This window comes from Rutilus rutilus, assembly GCF_951802725.1.
Source record: "Rutilus rutilus genome assembly, chromosome: 4".
NCBI lineage: Eukaryota > Metazoa > Chordata > Actinopteri > Cypriniformes > Leuciscidae > Rutilus > Rutilus rutilus.
This window is the reverse complement of record NC_140212.1, coordinates 34,132,292-34,153,525: the sequence shown is the minus strand read 5'-3', so window position 1 is coordinate 34,153,525 and position 21,234 is coordinate 34,132,292.

The window sequence follows — 21,234 nt, the reverse complement described above, 5'->3', positions numbered from 1 at the left end:
GCAGTGCAGAATGTGAGCGAGGATTCAGCTTAATGAATATCATCATGTGTCCACTGAGATGTAGACTCCTGATTGAAAGCGTCTCAGCGTTGATGTTTGTTAACCTGAATGGTCCTCCATTGTCAAAGTGGAACCCAATGGCGTATGTGAAATCTTGGCTGGTAAAGCACAGAGGAGCTACAGACACACGGACACGCCCCTGCAAGCCATCACCTCAAGTGGACAAAGAGGCACTCTGGGCATTGTTGTGATATTATTTTGGTTTAATTGTTTAGTTTTGCAAAATCGTCGGTTAATGTCGGCAGCCATTACACTTGTGGAAACTACAGTGCAACTTGTATTGTCTTTCTTCTGTTAATTACAGAAACTGAGTTTTCTTTCAATTAAAATATGTGGCACCAGATTCACCCTTCTGTCATTAATCTGCACCTGCTACATTAACAATTGGAAAAAACTGTAATCGACAACTATTTTGATAATCGATTAGTCGGTTAGAGTAATTTAAGACAAAAGTAAAAAAATCTTTGATTCCAGTTTGTTAAATGTGAATATGTTCTAGTGTCTTCTCTCCTCTGTGACAGTAAACTGAATATCGTTTTTGTGGACAAAACGAGACATTTGAGGACCATTCCTGGGCTTTTGGGGAAACACTGATCCACATTTTTTTCTGACATATTATAGACCAAACAACTAATCGATTAATTGAGAAAATATTCAACAGATTAATCGACTATGAAAATAATCCCTAATCCCTAATCATTATGTACAAGTGCATTGCATTGGAACCCCTGGATATAAGCCTCCCTCTCTATCTCTCTTAAATATTTTTGTTCTCTCTGTTTTGTCATTTAGTAAACTTTATAGATTTCAACCATATTATTCCTTCTTGAGTCTCTTTAACAAGAACTTAGTTTAATGTATGAATTGAATAGTGATTGTGTGACCTATGATGAGGGAACAACCAGTGATACCCTTGGTAGTACCATCAAATGATAGCCTATAGCGATATCATCAGGATACACATACACCGCAGTGGCCCACCTTACCCAGAATTTATAGTTTACCCACCTCTTTTTTTACCACTACACCTCTGCTCACACACACACACACACACACAAAGCATTCAATGAGCCTATAACAGAGCGTTTTTGTTTTTGTTTTAAATAAAAAGTCACACACGTATAAAAACAAAGAATTGAATGAGCCAATGACTGACCTTTTTTTTAATGTTCCAATCAACCACCTGTGCACACGCACACACAAACACAAACACACACGCGCATTTCAAAGTCAGATCAAAGTGCTACTGCAAGGTTTGTTGATGCTTCCAAACAAAACGTCTGCAGCATATACTACCTAAACCTCAGTGGCAGTTATTTCATCAGTTCATTCTGAAGCAGCACAATGACAAAGAGGTTTAGTGCAGCAGAGACCCTGGATCTTTTACTGGAATAAAGGAGCATACAGGATACAGAGGATAAAGGAGACCTGCCCGACAGTGATTTGGAGTCATCCTTTGATCAAGCATCTGAAACAGATGATCAAACAGAGTTTGACCAGGACTACGAGGACACCGATGGGGAAGACTCTGAGGGAGAGGATCCTGGTGAAGTCACGTATGAATCAAAAAATGGGGAAATTATCTGGACTGCAGCTACACCTACTCAGACACCAGGGAGAGCACCAGCAGAGCATGTGATGAAAATGACCCCTGGGCCAACAAGATATGCATGTTCGCGTGTAGACGACATCAGGTCAGCTATTGAGCTTTTTTTTTCTTCTTGAAACTCAAAAGACACTAGTTGATATGACCAATTTAGAGGGAAAACAAGTGTTTGGGGAGTCCTGGAAAGCGGTGGACTGGGTGGACTTACAGGTCTACATTGGTCTGCTCTTGCTGGCAGGTGTGTATCGTTCCCACAACGAGCTTGTGGAATGCAGAAACGGGGCTGGCAGTTTTTCGTGCTACAATGTCTCTGCATGCTTTCGAAATCTTGGCAAGGGTAATCAGGTTTGACAACAGAGACACAAGACCTGCCCATTGGAGAGAGGACAAACTGGCTGCAATAAGAGAGGTCTGGGACAAATGGGTCGAACATCTGCCTCTTATGTACAACCCAGGCCGAGATGTCACAATTGATGAATGCCTGGTACCTTTTAGAGGACGCTGTAGCTTCAAACAGTACATGCCGAGTAAACCAGCCAGATATGGGATAAAAATTTGGGCAGCATGTGATTCAAGGACCAGTTATGCATACAATATGCAGATCTACACTGGCAAGCTGACTGATGGGCAGCGAGAGAAAAACCTTGCAATGCGTGTTGTCCTCAAGGGCACACCATAACATGTGACAATTATTTCACATCTTATGCCCTTGGCCAGGAGCTTCTCAAAAGGAAACTGGCCATGCTTGGAACAGTGAGAAAGAACAAGCCTGAGCTCCCATCTGCACTGGTGACGACAAGGGGCAGAGAGAAATCATTCAATGTCAATGAGACTCCTCAATGTTTGCTTTTACCAGCACACACACACTTGTGCTCTTGTTGAGCACAATTCACAGGGAAGCTACAGTAAGCACAGGTGAAGACAAGAAGCCGAATATAATCCTAGATTGCAAGACCAAAGGTGGCGTGGACAGCCTTGACTAGGTATTTTACTACTTTTTATTTTTTGCATTGTTTACACATTTTTCTATGACAAATTGCTTGTGATTTATAATTTGTAACAAATGTGTGAATGGCTAAGTGAATAAATGTAAATGTACTTTTGCAAGTAGAGTGTTTGATTTTTATTCTATTTCTGTGTGTATTATTCAAGATGGTTGCCTGGAATGCAGGAAAGTCTTTCAGAAGGCGACTCTTTTTGGAAGAGATAGGGAAGGCTCTGGTGTCTCCACAAATTCAAAGACAGAAGAGCATTCCCTGTGCAGCGGCCTCTCTGAGGATGATGAGTCAGACACTAGACGACCCTCCACAGAAGACATGCCTGGTCCCTCCACAGCAACTCCCCTAACCAAGAGGAAATGGTGCCGTGTCTGTGTTTCCAACAGGAAAAAAAACAGCACTGTCTGTGAAAAATGCAGGGAATACATCTGCAGAGAACATTCTGTTACAATTACCTGCTGCCACAAGTACATGTAAACATAACTATGATTATTGTTTGTTCTTACCTGTTTATTCTTACCTAACACTTACCTTTTTGAGTTATTGTTATGTTTAATCTTACCTGTTTGGTACCAATTAGTTGTTTGAGTTATTGAAATTTGATGTTTTTGGTTGAAATAAATTATCTACTACTTTGTCTTTTCCTTATAGTATGGTCATATTTGTCTAAGCATATTTTGGCATCTTTGTATAGTCTCACCTAACACAGATTTTTAAAAAAAAATTTATTACAATTTTTACTTGTAATAAAGTCAAAAACTTAAGAGGTTAAATTCGTTATAACAGTGGTTTATAGAGTTCAGCCTATAAGCAGCCATTGAGTACTACAGCCATCTAGTGGCTATTGATATTATTGCTTTTTTGTATTTTATACCATGTTCTTGGTGTTGGCTCTTGGACAACTCTTCTGATTATTCTTTTCACTCCTCTATCAGAAATCTTGCGAGGAGCACTGGTCGAGGCAAATTTATGGTGAAATTATTACCAATGCGCCTATAACCAATGCCATCATTATGTTTTGCAACAATTAGGTTGCGAAGGTCTTGAGACAGCTCTTTGCTTTTACCCATCATGAGATGTGTCTTGTGTGACACCTTGGCAATGAGACCTTTTTGTAGGCCATCATTTGGGACTGAACCAGCTGTTATTAATTTCCACTGACAGGGGGCTGGATTGCTTTTTAATTACTGTAAGTTTTCAGCAGTTGTCTTGGCTTTCCATGTCTTTTTGCGCCTCCCTTTCTTCATGTGTTCAATACTTTTTCCCTGTGTCATTTCACATTATTACACATAACTTAATTTCTGAACTTATTTTTGTTTGGATGTATGGCTTACGTGAAAATTTCATGTCAATAGCACCTTTGGAAATATATTTACTGAGAAAAATGATGACGTGTTCAATACTTATTTCCCCCACTGTACAAGATCAGGGAAATATACCATGGTTGTATATTTAACAATGAATGAATAAAATAACAAATATAATGGGTTGGCATAAATCATAATATGATATTTTAGCACAGGAAAAAAGAATAATGACAAGGTTAAATAATTCATCTTAATAATGCATTTTTTTGTTGTTGTTATTTGTTATTTATAAATTCAACAAAAAAAGAGGGAAACATAAAGGAGATTTAAGCAACTTTTGGCTGTGGGTGAAAAATTGTGGATAAAATAAAGAAATAAACAACATATTCAAGAAATGACGATTTGGGGTTTTCGTAATAAAATAAATACCGTTAAGGATAAAACTAGGTAACATTAGTAGGGTTTAAATTGTAAGAAATCAACCATAAATGTATTCACAAAATAAATGGCTAGGTGTTTCTCGATCAAGACACAAAATGAGCCAGTTTCGTCATATCAAGATATTTAAAGATAGATGAACTAAACCAGTCGCTCATATATTTTAAGTAAAAAAAATTAAAAATAATAATCTTTTAAGTTGTTGCACTTGTGATAACGTCGTAGGTCACATGATAACGTCAACATGGCGGATGATGTACTGCTCGCATTCATACTTAACGAGATCTGGCTATAACTATAGCTATGACCTCAAGACTAGATTACTGTAATGCTTTATTAGCCGGTTGTCCTGCATCCTCAATTAACAAGCTACAGTTAGTCCAGAATGCCGCCGCTAGAGTTCTTACTAGATCAAGAAAATATGATCATATAACACCGATTTTATCATCACTGCATTGGTTACCTATAAAGTTCTGTATTAATTACAAGGTATTGCTACTTACTTATAAAGCCCTAAACGGCTTAGCTCCAGTCTATTTAACGGATCTTCTATCGCCCTATAATCCATCGCGCTCTTTAAGATCACTTAATTTAAGGCTTTTGGTCATACCTAGGATATCCAGAACCACCAAAGGAGGGAGAGCATTTTCACATTTAGCTCCAAAACTCTGGAATAGCCTTCCTGATACTGTTCGTTGCTCAGACTCGCTCTCCCAGTTTAAAACTAGATTAAAGTCGCATCTCTTCAGCCAGGCATTCATATAATATTTTGAATCTTACAGTTCAAACTACAATCCGGCCTCTAGTTAATAAACGCCAGAGGAGAACTGGCCCCCGACTGAGCCTGGGTTCTCCCAAGGTTTTTTTTTTTCTCCATTGGGTCACCTGATGGAGTTTTAGGACACCATTAGGTCACTTGATGGAGTTTTTCGGTTCCTTGCCACTGTTGCCTTTGGCTTGCTCAGTTGGGGATATTCTGGGGATATCTAATTTGATTTATCAATAAATTCCACTAGAAACAAACCTTGTTGTATTATTTTAATTTAATACTGTGAAGCTGCTTTGATACAATCTGTATTGTGAAAAGCGCTATACAAATATACTTGACTTGACTTGACCTGACTTTAACTACTCATTTAGCGCTCGTTAAGTAAGTACTTATTGAAATTAAGTACCTACTCAGCATACTCACTGTGTCGAAAAGGGGCGAGACGTCGTTTGACTCTTTGTGAGACTCTTAGGCGGGGTTAGTTTGCGGTCAGGTAACTATAATTCTCAGGCATTTTATTTATGTGGTAAGAATAGCAACTCTTTGGCGTCAACCCTTGCGTTCAGAGGTGAACTCAACTGAGTATACTATTTTCAGGTGTCAAGGACACTCGCTTCAACCTAAGTCAGGTGCGTAGGGGAAAATCTAAGACTATATGGGTCATTATACGAAAACGTGCCATTTCCCACTTTTAATGTTTGATTTTCAAAGTACTGTTTTGAAAATCTTTAAGCACCTTTTTGGATGAAGTAGATCCTTACCTCTTAGGAAAATGTGCCGTGCCATCTCAGGCTATCTTATTTTTTATTTATTTTTCATATAACCAAAGCAAATGTGTGTGTTTGGTCAACCCTGTTACCGACATATTAATTACTTTTGGAAAAGGTTTTAAATACATATATAGAACAAATCTGATATACTGTGAAAGATAAACCCCCCCCTTGTTACATTAAGAGTGTTTGTGAATTGAGAATATTGAAAGTTTAATTTTTTTTAGTGGATGAATACGTTCATTTCCAAATGACACTCTCCCAGCATCTTCTGTTTTAAGAAAAATGTATGGAAACAAAAATAAAACACCTCAATTCAATTTTGAGTGGATTATTAGCCTCTCTTACTAAACATTTACAATTAGTTGATTACATTTTTATTTTCATTTTTTAAATGATATTAGAATATTATACAAGTAACAGGGTTGACACATCAGTAACAGGGTTGACAACAGTCACCATATTGGTTATACTGCTTGTTTGAGTTACAGTTATGGGTGTAATGGAGTCTTAATTGGACATTCATAAACCTTTAATTCAACATGACTAATCAGCATATTTTGTAGACAGCTCTATTGAGATATTTTAGCATAAAAATTATGAAAAATTATGATGATTCTGCGGATGTAAATGTAAACCAATTGTTTTATTAAAACATTAACATTACATTGCAATTAAATGACCAATTGAACATGTTTGGCCTTAACAGAATAAGCAAAAACCACTAACGATCACTCGGTAAAGGAAAGGACTCAGTAAAGGAAAAGCTAACTGTTGAACATGTTTGGCCTTAACAGAATAAACAAAAGTCAATGATCACTAATGATCACTTAATATAACATTCCTGTCTGCCTACCCAACAAGTTTTGACCAGATGTCTTTCCGTATTTCTACGTGCCGTGCTGTCACAGAGGAGCAGGAATCAATCTTAAAATGTCATCAAGTATGTACCAGATGCTGTCCTCACGGGCTGGCCAGAAATATCTATTCGGGCCAACACAGTGCATGCACTTCACTTGGGCATATCCTTCATCTTTTGCCACGATGATTCCTGGGTAGATCTCCTTGTCATATGTCAGGACACACCATTTTCCGATAATCTGGTCGTCATTCCAGTCGATCTCCTGAGGTCCCTGAAGTTCTTCTGTCAGGTGCTCCTCTGACTGGATTGGTTGAGGTATGACTGGTGTGCTTGAGGTAGCTGACAGTGGAAGGAAGGTGAAGTGGTGAGTGTTGAAACATGTGCAGGACAGGTTATTCAGTGTAGCACACAGACAGCTGACGTCCCTGGAGATCAAGTGGCCTTTTCTGTTGGTGACCACTTGGTGTATTCGCATTGTCCCAGGGACTGATGGGATGTTTGCTGGAATGTTACGGTATGCATCCACAATATTCTCGGTTTCCACATAAAAGAGCTTCACTGTGGTGCCAGTGGTCAGTAGAGCTCGGTAGAGTGTGATGGCATCAGGGATGTCACGCCCTTGACTCACAAGCTGATCTGCCAATCTTTTTAACACTCCCCCAACACCATCAGGAGCACCCTTGCCGTGGCTCGCTTCAAAGAAATTCCAGGTGCCACTCTCAAAGCCCCTCTTGCTCAACTCAGTACTGAACAGGAAGAAATTACCTTTCTGCCTGTACTGAGTACAAGGGCCATCACTGAAGAAGTGGACCACAGACACAGATGGATGATGGGCTTGTATGTAGTCCAGTACTGGTTCAAGATGTTGCCAGATTGCCGGGGGACCTTTTTGCTTGGATTGAGAGATGGTGCAGAAGCAGAGAGGCCTAGCATTGTCACCAACATATAACACACCTGTGTGCATTGTTGCCTGTTGGTGTGAGGCACCGAAATGTACAGCCTGGATCTCAGCACTGTATTTGCACGAGTAGTTTTCCGAGAAGTCCACATGTATAATGCATTCATGTGTGGACAGACTTCTCTTTAGCTCTCTGGAGAATGAGAACTGCTGCTTGATGTTGAACACATGCTTCTTGAACTTATGCAGCAGGCACGTGAAATGCTCAATGAGTTCCTCTAAAGAGCTTTCGATTTGTTTTTTTTTGCTGTCACTTTGAATTTGAAAGCTTTGTCCTACACTCTCTTTTGCAGACTTAACGAGGCAAATATCGGCCGTTACCGATGTTCAGCCGATGCATCGGTGCATCCCTACAAATTACACTTCTCTGTCTTTTATAGCCATGACGAGAACGTCGGTCTCCTCGGCTGTGAACCGCTCCTGGCGTGCGCCTGGCAAATCTGCCGTTATAATAGCAATCCGCCATGGAACAAGCGCGTCTGCTCTTAAAGTTAATGTGAGATGATACTCTGATTGGTTTATTTCACGTTACGCCCAAACCACACCTATGAATAATGAAGCTACTTCAGACCAACCCATTTTAGATTTGCGTCAGGCGCAAGAGTCATTTATCCCACCAGTATAATAGCAACAGTGCCCAAGACCCGCCCACAAAGTTACTTGCGTTTCGCGTTTGATACTTGCATTCAGATCGTTAAAATAGGGCCCACAGTCTCTTGCTAAGATCGTTCAGGGGAGCAGAGGTGATAACGGTCTTTGAAGAGAACTGGTTTGGGGGCCGATGACAACAGCATTTTGATGAAGTCCATTCGTTAAAAACCTCATAATTTATTTGTCTATGGGTCGTTACATTACTTGCCGATGTCTGTTCGTTTTAAAACAGATATAGATGAACTGGAATGGTAAGATTTATTTTAGTGCATTAGTGAGAACGATTGCGTGTATGAATTTGTCCTAACGTTACCAGTCTGTGCTGCGTTTCTTTGCCAATATTGAAGCTATGGGTTTAAATTACTTCAAAACAGAAATACATATGCTATAAATTTCAGTTTCTAAGCGATTTTGTTGACAAATCGCAGGACAGCGTTAAGGATAGGTTCTTAATGATTCTATGTCCGATTGTGCGTGCAATCTGCTCGTAATGTGCGAGCTACGGTTTGTACGTGTGTTTAAGACACAAGGAAGCACCGCTTTAGTTTAGAACAGTAAATCACTTGTTCAGAAACAGTTAAAATGCTCAAAAAGGAGTATCCCGATGGCATAAATTGTGCTCGTGATTTAACAACTGAAGCGGTGCAAAATTCAACCAGAGACAGAAAACGAGAAGGTTTTGAGCTGAGCTCTCACGGAGTTGAGCCAGCAGGGGTGTGTGAGTGTGTGAGCCTGTGAGCTGGGACTGAATCTGCGGCTCGGCTCACTGAGGGCCTGCTGGTGCGGCCTGACGCTGGAGGAAGGCCTGTTCCTTTGCGGGAAGAGGGGAGCATTGCCTGAGACCCGAGCTTGGTGCTCGACAGGCCTAGGTTCTTTATCGGACGGGAAGAGCTCGATTTGGACATGTTGGAAACATGGGTGGGGCCAAATGCTGAAAACTGTCATGGAACATAGGTGAGTCAACTGCGTATATATCAAGGTCTCCACTCACGCTGATTGGGTAGACATGTTGATTACTGATTGCTGACTGCTTGTTGGAATGACGTGATGATTGAATTTGAATTTGTGTTCCTCCCGAACTTTCTTAATAAAACCCTCATTTGGGGAAGCCTACATGTGCCTCATATTACACGGCGGTATCAGGGCAAATACACAAATACATATATAAAAGAGCTAGGAATGAACTGATTGAAGTTTGACAGTTATTTATTGGATTAACAGATTAGTTCGACCCAAATTGCTACATAAGTGAGGAATATGGGGGTAGGAATTCATAGAGCAGGGAACGACAACTGGCGGCCGTGGGCCAAAACTGGCCCCCCAGCAATATTTTCTGGCCCGCCGGATTATTTTGGAAGTCCTAAATGCTGCACAAAACTCTTCCACTACTTGAGAAAAGCCGTAGTCGCGCGGCGATTTCACCGCCGCATACTGTGTGAAACGCCCATAGGGAATCATGCGGCGTGGGATTACATTTTAAAGTATAACTGTGTGTTCACACCGGACGTGAATAGCGCGTCAAATTCGCGCCTGCCGCGTCTAGTTATACGCTTGACCACTTTGTGTCCATTCGCGCGTCAAAAGACGGTAGCGGTCAGAACTCTGGTGTACTTTGGACGGAGCGGGCGGTCTGACTGACAATAGCCCACTCCCGACATCTTCTGACAGCGTATCCGCACTTAATTCTGACCACCTGTAGGCTACACCTGTGAGGAGCTGTTTGGTACTGAAACCATTGTCAGTCAACAACATTATTTTTTTGCAAGGATGTTTGAAATAGTTAGGCAGAAAATAGCCTACTTCATTTGTCAGTAGGGCAATATGATTTTCGTTTATGTTGCTTAGAAATTTGAGTGATAGGCTTTGTCCTATTTAATTTATGTTAGGCTATTTATATTTCATAATTTTTTTCTGTGGCATTTTTTTTCTCTGCTGACAGTACAATGTTAAAATAGCCTAATATTTATATTGACACGAACACAATTTTTGTATAGCATTTATAATTATTATAGGCTACTTAATCTCCGTCTTCCCGTTAGAGACATTTGAATGTGAGATTCTGGAAACGAGATCTAAATTTTGCGGACCCGTCAGGTCGGGAAATAAAGCGGGTGAACACAGAGTGTATTTTAAGCGGTTGCTGAATAGAACCTTGTGGGAGCGGGACGGGAAAAAAAACAATCCCGCGCAGACCTCCTTAAACCTTAGGTGTGTATCTGTGTGTGTCCCGAATAAATAATAATAATAATAATAAAAAAAGGAATAAAGTTCAAAAGTCGAACTGTAAGCGAATGAGGCATGATTGCTATTCACACCTTTATTAAAATGGCTGTAATCTGTTACCACAATAGTACTTGATCTGTTTAAAATGATTTCCTTGATATATGCCTAAGGTGTTAAATTAAAAATTAAAAATCAAAATTAAAATTTGTCTAATCCAGTAATTAATTTTTTCTATTTTTGATCTGAGCACAATCAGAAAATCAGAAAACCCGTCATTATTCGTTTTTTCATTTTAGTTCAGGAAATAAATAATGGAAAAACAATTCGTTTTTCATATTTTTATTTTTGGTTTTAATTAGAAAAAACGATTGAACGAATGATCCACGGACGGTGACAGACCCATCATATTCTGCGATTATAGGCCTATATAAGAGTATTTCATTTGTATCCATAGGCCTACTCTGTGTAGCTGGCCCGCCATCTACTGGCTAAAAAAAATATTGGCCCGCGGCCAAAGTTACTTGCCGACCCCTGTCATAGAGCAAACAGAAAGATTAGTTCACCAGGTAGAACAAAGGTAAAATGACAAGAGAGAAAAAAAGTTAAATGAAATTGGATAATCTTTTTAGGTACTGCAAATTGGAAGAATTTACATTTATGTCAGGACCACCATTGTCAAATACGATTGACAATAAGCATACAGTTTGGATTGGCGGTATGGTTCCGTTCTGGGCGAGAACTCCTAGCATGGATTAGAGCAGGGGGAGCAGCAATAACCCCCCTTGGGGTAAACAGAACAGAACCAACATGAATGGATGCAAATATATTTAATTCAAGATTTTAAAGTACAACATAATTCGAGAATTTATTCTGATTCAAGGGGAATCAGAATGCCAGATCCTGACTGGGCGAGAGGAGGAGCTGGGGATGGAGGAGGGTAATTAGCTCCTGAGAAACACGATAGCTGCTGATAATACTGAAGGAGCTTATATATTTATATGATCGATGAAATCAGCCTTGTTTGACGTTAGAAGCTATTCAAATTTTTTACACGTTATTGAACGTTTGGCATTTCAGACTCGAACAGTGTCTGTTGTTGCTTTGGTGTCGTGAAGATGAGGATGAAAAATGTCTTCTAACCTCAACACCAGTCAAGAAACCTACCCCTATCCAAGCAGCACAGTTTGTAAGTTTGTACAGCATATTGTCTCTAACGGAATTCTTAAAGGAACACTATGTAGCTTTTCAACCTTCATAATATATTTCCATGACCCTTGTGATGGTACATCGACTTACAATAGGTTGAATGACACGTCTGCCATAGCCTGACGGGGTCTGTATCGCTTTTACTGGCACTACGTAACTTCGGGGTTCGGGTAGTAACCCGAGCACAAAAAGAACTACAAAATTCGACTGCTTTACGGCATACGTCACTTCCCCCACCACTTCCTCAAATTTGGACGTGAGAGGCCAACCAGCGTTTGTTTTCGCCGGCTTTCGTGCGTATGTTTTTGTCATGGGGGCTGTTTACACCTGGCCACTTCATGCGTTTTCTCAGATCGGATAGCTATCTGATCGTGAAAAGACTAGGTGTAAATGTCCTCCGAAACGCATTCAAGACGGATTTGAATCCGATCGCTCAAACCACTTCAGAAGGAGGTCTGTGACGCATTCCAGAGGAAACTGGACAAGTGTAAATGCATCTGGTTGTTGAAACCACATATGTAAATTGTACTCCTCCCAAAAATGCTAAAAAAATAAAATAAAATAAAAAACGCGTGAGAGCGTGTTATAGGCTATATGTTATAGCCAGATATGACGACGCTACTGGAACACGCATCACCGCAGATGAGCAACTGAGCATATTCATCAAGACAACGTGGAAATGATTGCAAATCAAGGTGAAAGTAAGTCGCAGACGCTTAACACAAAATCATCATCATTAAAAGTAAAGAAATGAAATGATCTTACCAGGGCTGTTACTGCTCTCTCTTATTGCAGTCTTTGATTTTGAAATTTTAGCTGATGATCAATAATGCAGCTCATATCTGTTGCTTTCGGTGACGTGCACTCCATTAAATCTGCATATAGTGTGGGAATTGAAGATTGGATTTAAATCCGTTTCGCAAAAACACATTTATGTGACCAGGTGTAAATGGAATCGTTTTGATAAATCAGATAGCTATCCGATCTGAGAAAACGCATGAAGTGGACAGTAAATAAATCTCTTATTTGTAAACTTGTTTGCATTCTATGTTATATGTTGTTGCGCTTGCTTGTAGTATGTCATTTTTTTTACATGCTGTTCATTCATCCATTGCTGATAATTAGACCAGTCCAATAATTTCCACATATGTGGAATATAGCTAGCTTTCTATTATCAGAGCTGTTAACAGACTTGCTAACAAACACTCGTTTCTCTTACGTGTTTTTTGCGTTATGTTTTATTGCCTAGCTTGCCTCACGAACTAGTTTGCCAGGTGAACTCAGGTGTTGGAGGGGTATTTACGACAGTGCAAGTATTCCACAGCGACTCTAGGGGTCGCTGTTTGACAAAAACACAATTTCTACACAGTGTGCCTTTAAACTAATGTATGGTTGAAATAAAAAATAAAAAATAAACCTCGTTTTGATTTTACAGTCACCAAGCCCAAGTACACCTGGAGGCCTCAATACGAGTGCCAGCAGCATTGAAGTTTGCCCAACTGACGAAAGCTATCAGCTTGAGTCAACCATCCCCCCCACATCATCGTCATCATCAGAAGAAGAAGGTGTAAAGGACTGGCGTGAAAAGAAGATCATTGTCAATGAATCCAGCCTCATGTCACTATTCAAATTCTGCCAGATGTGCGGGAAACCAATTTCTTCAAAGGTCATCTTTGATACTGGGGTACAGAGGAAGGTGAAATGGATTTGTCTTGGAGGCCATTTGGGGACTTGGACATCTTCACCTGATTTTAGAGGAATGCCAGAGGTGAATCTCCTTTCTGCGGCAGCTGTTCTGTTCAAGGGTGGAACATACACGGAACTTTCAGACTGGTGCAAAACCATGGGTGTCCAAATGATTGGACAAACTACATTTTATGCCATCCAGAACACGTATTTGCACCCTGCTATTGAGAACTTGTATGAAGAAAGAAGAACAGAAATCTTGGCAAGAGTTTATTTGGAAGAGGAGGATGGGAAGCGGCCACATTTGGCGGGTGATGGCCGATGTGACTCGCCAGGTTTCAATGCGAAATACTGTCACTACACGTTTATGTTAGACGATACAAAGGAGATACTACACACAGAACTGGTGCAAGTAAGATACATATAAATGGATGCAGAATAACAATAATGGAAAATTACTGCTGCTATGTTGAAAACTTTGATAACATCAAACTTATCAAACTTGAATCTTTAGTCTACAGAGGCCACTAGCTCTGGAGCCATGGAGCCACTGGGTTTTAGAAGGGGAATGACAGAGCTTCTGGACTTGGGCCTTGATGTGGAGGTGATGACCACGGACCACTCCGCATCAATACGGAAGACAATGAGGGAACAATATCCTTGTAACGGTCACCAGCTGGAGTGCCCTTGAGAGCCACCAGAGGGCACTCCACCAGACTATCATGTTTCACTCACAAACTACATCTCCCATCATTCTCTGCCTGGACTCATCAGCACTCATTATCACATTAACCTGTGTCTCATTATCTTGTTAGTTTCAGCCTATTTATTCAGCCTTGCCTGTTCTTTGGATTACACCTTAATAAAATCTGCTTTTGGATTCTCCACCTTCGTGTCTTGGAGCAGTTCATGACAATCCTAAGATCCAGCATGAATTTGACATCTGGCACACAGCCAAAGTTATGTGTTTTTTACCATTCTTGTAAACACACGCATGTAATTCTCCACACTTCTCAGGACACATCATTGTGTCACTCCTCACCCCCTCCCAGATCTGTGCAGCCTTGCTTAACTCAGCCATTGTAGAGGTATGATTTTGTTTTATTTAACCACAACAACAAACAAACCACACGTCTACACTGGCTAAGGGCAGCAAAGATTTGGCGCCAGGTGAGGTGTGAGGTAAACTCAATTATCATATATGTGGTTGAACAAAAGTAAATAAATAATAGCTAAATAAACCTAAACTAAAAGGTGGATATAAATGGCTCTGAGAGGGTGAATGTGGACAATGCATAAATAAATGGAAAATGTTGGTGTTTGACCAAAATTGTGCTTCAATTACAAACACAGGTTTCTGGAATAAAATGATGACAAAGGGGAAAAAAAGGACGATGCAATCCTTCTCGCATGGTCAAGGTCAGTATTGGTTTTTAATCTTGCAGAATTTACATTGGTTTAAAAGGTTTGAAATTACTAATATCAATGTCTTTCACAGGTCTGTCGTAAACCATATGTGGTATACATGTGCCACAAATAAGGGGAACATAGAGGTAGAGCTTAGATCGGGCCCAACAAATCAAGCCCGACCCTACCCGAGCCCGAGCACGTTGTGTCCGAACCCGGCCCGGCCCGACACGTTCACTGTAATTATGAGCCCGAGCCCGATTTAAACCCGACCATTTTTAATATGTGGGCCGTTATAACCAGAGGCGACGCCAGAATTTTTTTTAACGCAGGTGCTGCTGTGCTAGATCATTTAGGCTACTGGGGGGATCTGCGCAGTTATATATATTATATAAATAGCCTACTATTAATAAATGAGCAAAAATTGGCCACTCAATATTTAATATTCAATTATTTTAATTATCACAATTAAAGTTTTAATTGTGTTAAATTGAACAAGCACAACATTCAGCATTCAATCAAATATTCTTAAAGATTAATTATTATTAATAATGTTACTTCAGCATATTGTTATTTTCAACATAATATGTGTGTGAGCAACAAGCAAGATGTGCATTTGTAAATTCGGTGACTGCGTGTGTTACGAGTTTCAAATGGTGTAAGTGACCGCGGCGTACCGGCGACTCCATGTCATGATTATAATGTCTGCTATATTGCTTTTTATGTATTAAATCCAGGCAATTGGTTGATGAAAAATGTATTAAAATTAAGATACAATTTATACTAAACGAAATTCACTTTAAAGAAAAGCTTTCTTCAAAACAAAACTTAACAAACTTTAAACTAAATGTGCTTATTTAATGGCTAAAACACGTAGGCTACTACAGACTCTCTTTTTGTATAAATTGCAGCACATTCATTTAATTCAGAATTTTGCACATGTAAGTTGAAAGGCATTTGTTTGTGCATAGTAAAACATATCTGTAACATTTATCAAGTTCATAATTGTGCCTGCATTTATTAATTATTATCTTAATGAATAATGCGACAAGGAAGTGCCCTTTCTTGAAGCCGGACTGGTTGACATTCAGCTGGTTGTTCAGAGATAAGAAGGATGTTATCTTGGTTGAAAACAGCTCTTTCAAGTGTTTTCGCAATGAATGGTAGGAGAGAGATAGGTCTGTAATTCTCTACAAATGATGTGTTTAGCGTTGTTTTTTTAAGCAGTGGAGTTACCCGAGCCTGCTTGTATGCAGTAAATGGGAAAGTGCCAGTATGGAGGGATGAGTTGATGATGTGTGTGAGTGCTGGTAGAAGTGTGGGAGAGATGGATTGTAGAAGGTGTGATGGGATGGGGTCTAGAGGGCAGGTGGTCGGATGACTGGAGTGAAGAAGTTTAGATACTTCTTCATCGGTTAGCGGAGAGAAGGAGGAGAGAGGGGTATTGGCTATGGAAGGGGTCGGTCTGGGTTCCTGTGTGTGTGGAGCTGAGATCTGACTGCTGATAGATGTTGTTTTGTTGGTCAAGAAGTTAGCAAAATCGTCAGCAGTTAAAGAGGAGGCGGGTGGAGGTGGAGGTGGACAGAGGAGAGAGTTGAATGTCTTGAAGAGTGATCGTGTGTTGGAGGAGCTGTTGATCTTGTTGTGGAAGTAGGAAGATTTTGCAGCATGAACATCAACAGAAAAGGAAGAGAGGAGGGATTGATACATACTCAGGTCAGATGTGTCTTTTGATTTGTGCCATTTCCTCTCTGTTGCCGTGAGTTTGGTCCGATGTTCACGCAGAACCTCAGATAACCAGGGGTTAGAGGGAGTAGCGCGTGCAGGCCTGGAGGAGAGAGGGCAGATATTGTCTAGAGAAGAAGTTAGAGTGGAGCATAAGGTATCTGATGCGGCATTCACATCCAGAGATGAGAATTGCGAGGGTGACAAGATGACACGGCAGAGGAAAGAAGGGAGGGAGAAAGTGAGCGCAGGTTTCGTCTGAAAGTGACTGGTGGGGTAGTTGGTGGTGCACGGGTAGGAAGTTGTAGACTGAAAGTAATGAGGAAATGATCTGAAACATGGAGCGGTCTCACCAGAATGTTGTCTGTGATGCAGTTGCGTGTGTAAACCAGGTCCAGTTGGTTGCCTGATTTGTGAGTACCTGTAGTGATGAGTCGTTTGAGATCGAAGGAGGCTAGGAGAGAGATGAAGTCCGTTGCATACAGCTTTTCGAGATGAATGTTGAAGTCACCAAAGACTACAAGTGGGGTGCCGTCCTCAGGGAAGGAGGACAGCAGCACATCCAGCTCGTCTACAAAGTTTCCCAGCTGACCTGGGGGGCGATAAATGACTACAATATGGATCTTATTGGGAGTTGTAAGTATAAGAGCATTATATTCAAACGAGTTGTTGCATAGAGAAGAGAGTGCTGAGTATTTCCAATTGTTAGAAATGAGAAGTCCTGTACCCCCACCCCTCCCAAACTGGCGATGGGAGTGAGAGAAGGAGAAATTGCTAGAGAGAGCAGCGGGGGTTGCTGAGTCTTCTGGACGAATCCAGGTCTCAGTCAAGCCCAAGATATTAAGAGTAGAATGAGATGCAAAGGCTGGAATAAAGTCAGCTTTATTGACTGCTGACTGACAATTCCATAGACCCACGGAAAGAGAGAGAGGTGTGTGTGAGGATGAGAGAATGGGACGCAGATTAGCAGTATTGCGTTGCCTTTTGCGCGTGATGAAAGGGCGTTGCCGAGAGATAACAGGAATGTATTGAAAGCACATGTTGAGTAAGGTGAAAATAAGATAAAAGTGGGAAAGGAAAGGGAGAAGGAGATACTTAAGTGCCTTTCTAGTGTCCTTGCTCGGTGGAGTCGCGCAGGTAGAGTCGATGGTCTTTACCCGAGTCGGTCTTCACAGGAGGAGGCTGAACACGAGAGCTGAACGCTTCCGCAACAGCGCGCAAATTACATAGATATAGTGCTTTCACCGCTTAAGTGAGGACAGCTGTCTCGGCCCAGCAATTAAAACAAATAATGCAGGAATGGGCCAAATCGAAACTAGCTGCTAGTAGGCAGTACTTAAGTGCAATAAAATTGCAATAATTTTCACCCGCTGTTGTTAAAGTCTAAACGTGTCTAAATAAAATAATATTGAAAAGGTAAAAATGAAAAGTAAGCAGAGAATCGAAGATAGGCGTACCTCGAGTCAAATAGAACACTGAATAACGGGAGAACGGGGTATTTCAGAAGAAACTACTAGCGCGCTCTTGCCGTCTCCACCAACTGTCCGCTGGTTATGATCTGAATCCCTTTATTTATATCTTTCTACAGTTGCTGTCTCGGCCCAGCAATTAAAGCAAATAACGCGAGAATAAGGGTAAAAAATGAATTGATGTTCAACAAATAAAAAACAGATATAATCCAAATGATAAAGCTTGGGTTGCTGAGTATTAGATCCCTTACTTCAAAAGCACTTATTGTTAATGATATGATTACAGACTATAATCTAGATGTGCTGTGTTTGACAGAAACCTGGCTAAAACCAAACGATTACAAAGACGTGAAACTCACCGAGTGGTCAGGGGTGTTCACTGATATGCTCACACAAAAATCGCTGCAAAAGATGCTTTCCAACAGGTTTTATTGTAGTTTTTGTCCAACTCCATTGAGTTGTATTGGATGTGCTGTGAGGTACGGTATTACTCTGCCGCCGGAAACGACCAACCAACTGGGCTGGAGTGTCTATTATTCAAGCTCTCAATGGAAGAATGTACGGGTGTAAGGCGTTTGGAAAAATAGGTCCACAGTTTTACAACGAATGGTAAAACACCTGTTGGAAAGCATCTTTTGCAGCGATTTTTGTGTGAGCATATCAGTGAACACCCCTGACCACTCGGTGAGTTTCATGTCTTTGTAAACAAAAGTTTAATGCGTTTTAGGAAGGATTGTTCCAGTGCACCTATGCAGCCATTGTGGAGGTGGGGGGTGCTACCACAGAAACCGAAAATTCTCGGGCCAGCAGCATGTGTCCAAATTTCACTCTTAACCGTTCTATTTCATCAGAAATGATCTGAAAACAGGGCTTTAAGTGTAAAATACCGAACTTGTCCTTTAATATCATTAATTCATCTTTGTACCAAAAACTTTTAAGCTGGCTATGATTAAATCGCTTGTTAAAAAAAATGCAACTTGATCGTACAGAATTAGTCAATTACAGGCCGATCTCGAATCTACCTTTTCTATCGAAGATACTAGAAAAAGCTGTATCCTCACAACAATGTTCCTTTTTAGAAAAAAAATAGATCTGTGAGGATTTTCAGTCAGGATTTAGACCGTACCATAGTACCGAGACGGCTCTCATTAGAGTTACAAATTATTTGCTCTTATCATCCGATCGTGGTTGTATATTATTGACCACAACATTCTTTTAAATAGACTCAAATTATGTTGGCATTAGTGGAATTGCATTAGCATGGTTTAAATCATACTTATCTGACCGTTATCAGTTTGTAGCAGTAAATGAAGAGATGTCTCATCAATCACAAGTTCAGTATGGCGTACCACAAGGCTCAGTACTAGGACCGCTGCTGTTCACTCTGTACATGCTACCCTTAAGGAGATACCATTAGGAAGCATGGTATTAGTTTTCACTGTTATGCTGATGATACTCAGCTCTATATTTCTTCACGCCCTGATGAAACTTGCCAATTCACAAAATTAACAATGTATAGGTGATATAAAAATTAGATGACTAGTAATTTCCTACTACTTAATTCAGAAAAAACAGAGATTCTAATTACTGGACAAAAAACGTCCTCACGTAATAATCTAGAATACTGTCTAACACTTGATTCGTCGTCGGTTAAGAACCTGGGTGTGCTCTTTGATACCAATCTTTCATTTGAAAGTCACGTGTCTAGTATCAGTAAAACCAAATTTTTCTATCTTAAAAATATATCTAAATTACATCATATGCTCTCATTGACAAATGCGGAACAATTAGTCCATGCATTCATGACATCAAGGCTAGATTATTGTAATGCTCTACTGGGTGGTTGCCCTGCCCCTGCATGCTTAATAAACTAATTACAGCTGGTCCAAAATGCAGCAGCTCGAGTTCTTACTAGAACCAGGAAGTGTGACCATATTAGCCCAGTTCTGTCAACACTGCATTGGCTCCCTATTAAACATTGTATACATTTTAAAATATTGCTGATTACTTACAAAGCATTATAGTCCTTCACGTATATTGCGATCTCAAAATTCCGGCCAGTTGATAATACCTAGAATATCAAAATTGACCGCTGGCGGTAGATCCTTTTCGTATTTAGCACCAAAACTTTGGAACAGTCTTCCTGACATTGTCCGGGAAGCAGACACACTCCGTCAGTTCAAAGCTAGACTAAAAACACATCTCTTTGACCTAGCATACACATAACACATTATAGACTTTTATAATTCAATGTAAGGCTGTATAGATTAGGTCAGCCGGAACCGGGAACACTTCCCATAAATCCTGATGTACTCATTACATCATAAGAAGAATGGCGCCTATGCTAATATATGTCTCTCTGTTTATCCCGAGGTTTACTGCAGTCCGCCAGATCCAGGAAAGATCTGATGAAGGACCTGCGCCTGGACACGACAACGCAGTCCTGAAATGTCAACTAGTCTCTCCCCTGTGAAGGCCTCCCTCCCCTCCCTTTACCTATCTACAGATAAAGTGTTGTCAGGATGATTCCGGTTCGCGTGGCTACGCTGAAGCGATACAAATTCTGTATTATAAATTTTAAGGCCAGACAAGTAGTTTGTTGGGAATTGATTTGTAGGGAAGGACTACACGCCTGTGCACATATATTCAAACGTGCATACCTATAGACTGAACTCGTAATACGCATGTCTCACTGGTTTGCATTTTTGAAGTTTGCGCAGAAAGAACTTTCTGTTAAACAGTGTCGTGTTAGCTGCCCCTAAGTAACTAATGATCGTTGCGACGGAAGTGAATCAATCAAACTAACTTTAGCTGGACAATAACTTTATTCTAGAGCTGTTATAAAGCCAAAACAATCTCTGTTACTTTCCTTTCCTATTATCAATGTAAAGCCGCTTTGGAACAATCTACATTGTTAAAAGCGCTACATAAATGAAGATGACTTGACTTGACAGATGCTTTTATCCAAAGCGACTTAAATTGCATTTCAAAGTACACATTTACATTCTTATCAGTTCTTGCTTTCCCTGGGAATCGAACCCATGACCTTGGCGCTCTACTGTTTGAACTACTGGAAAGCTTACTACTAGCACTGGACTG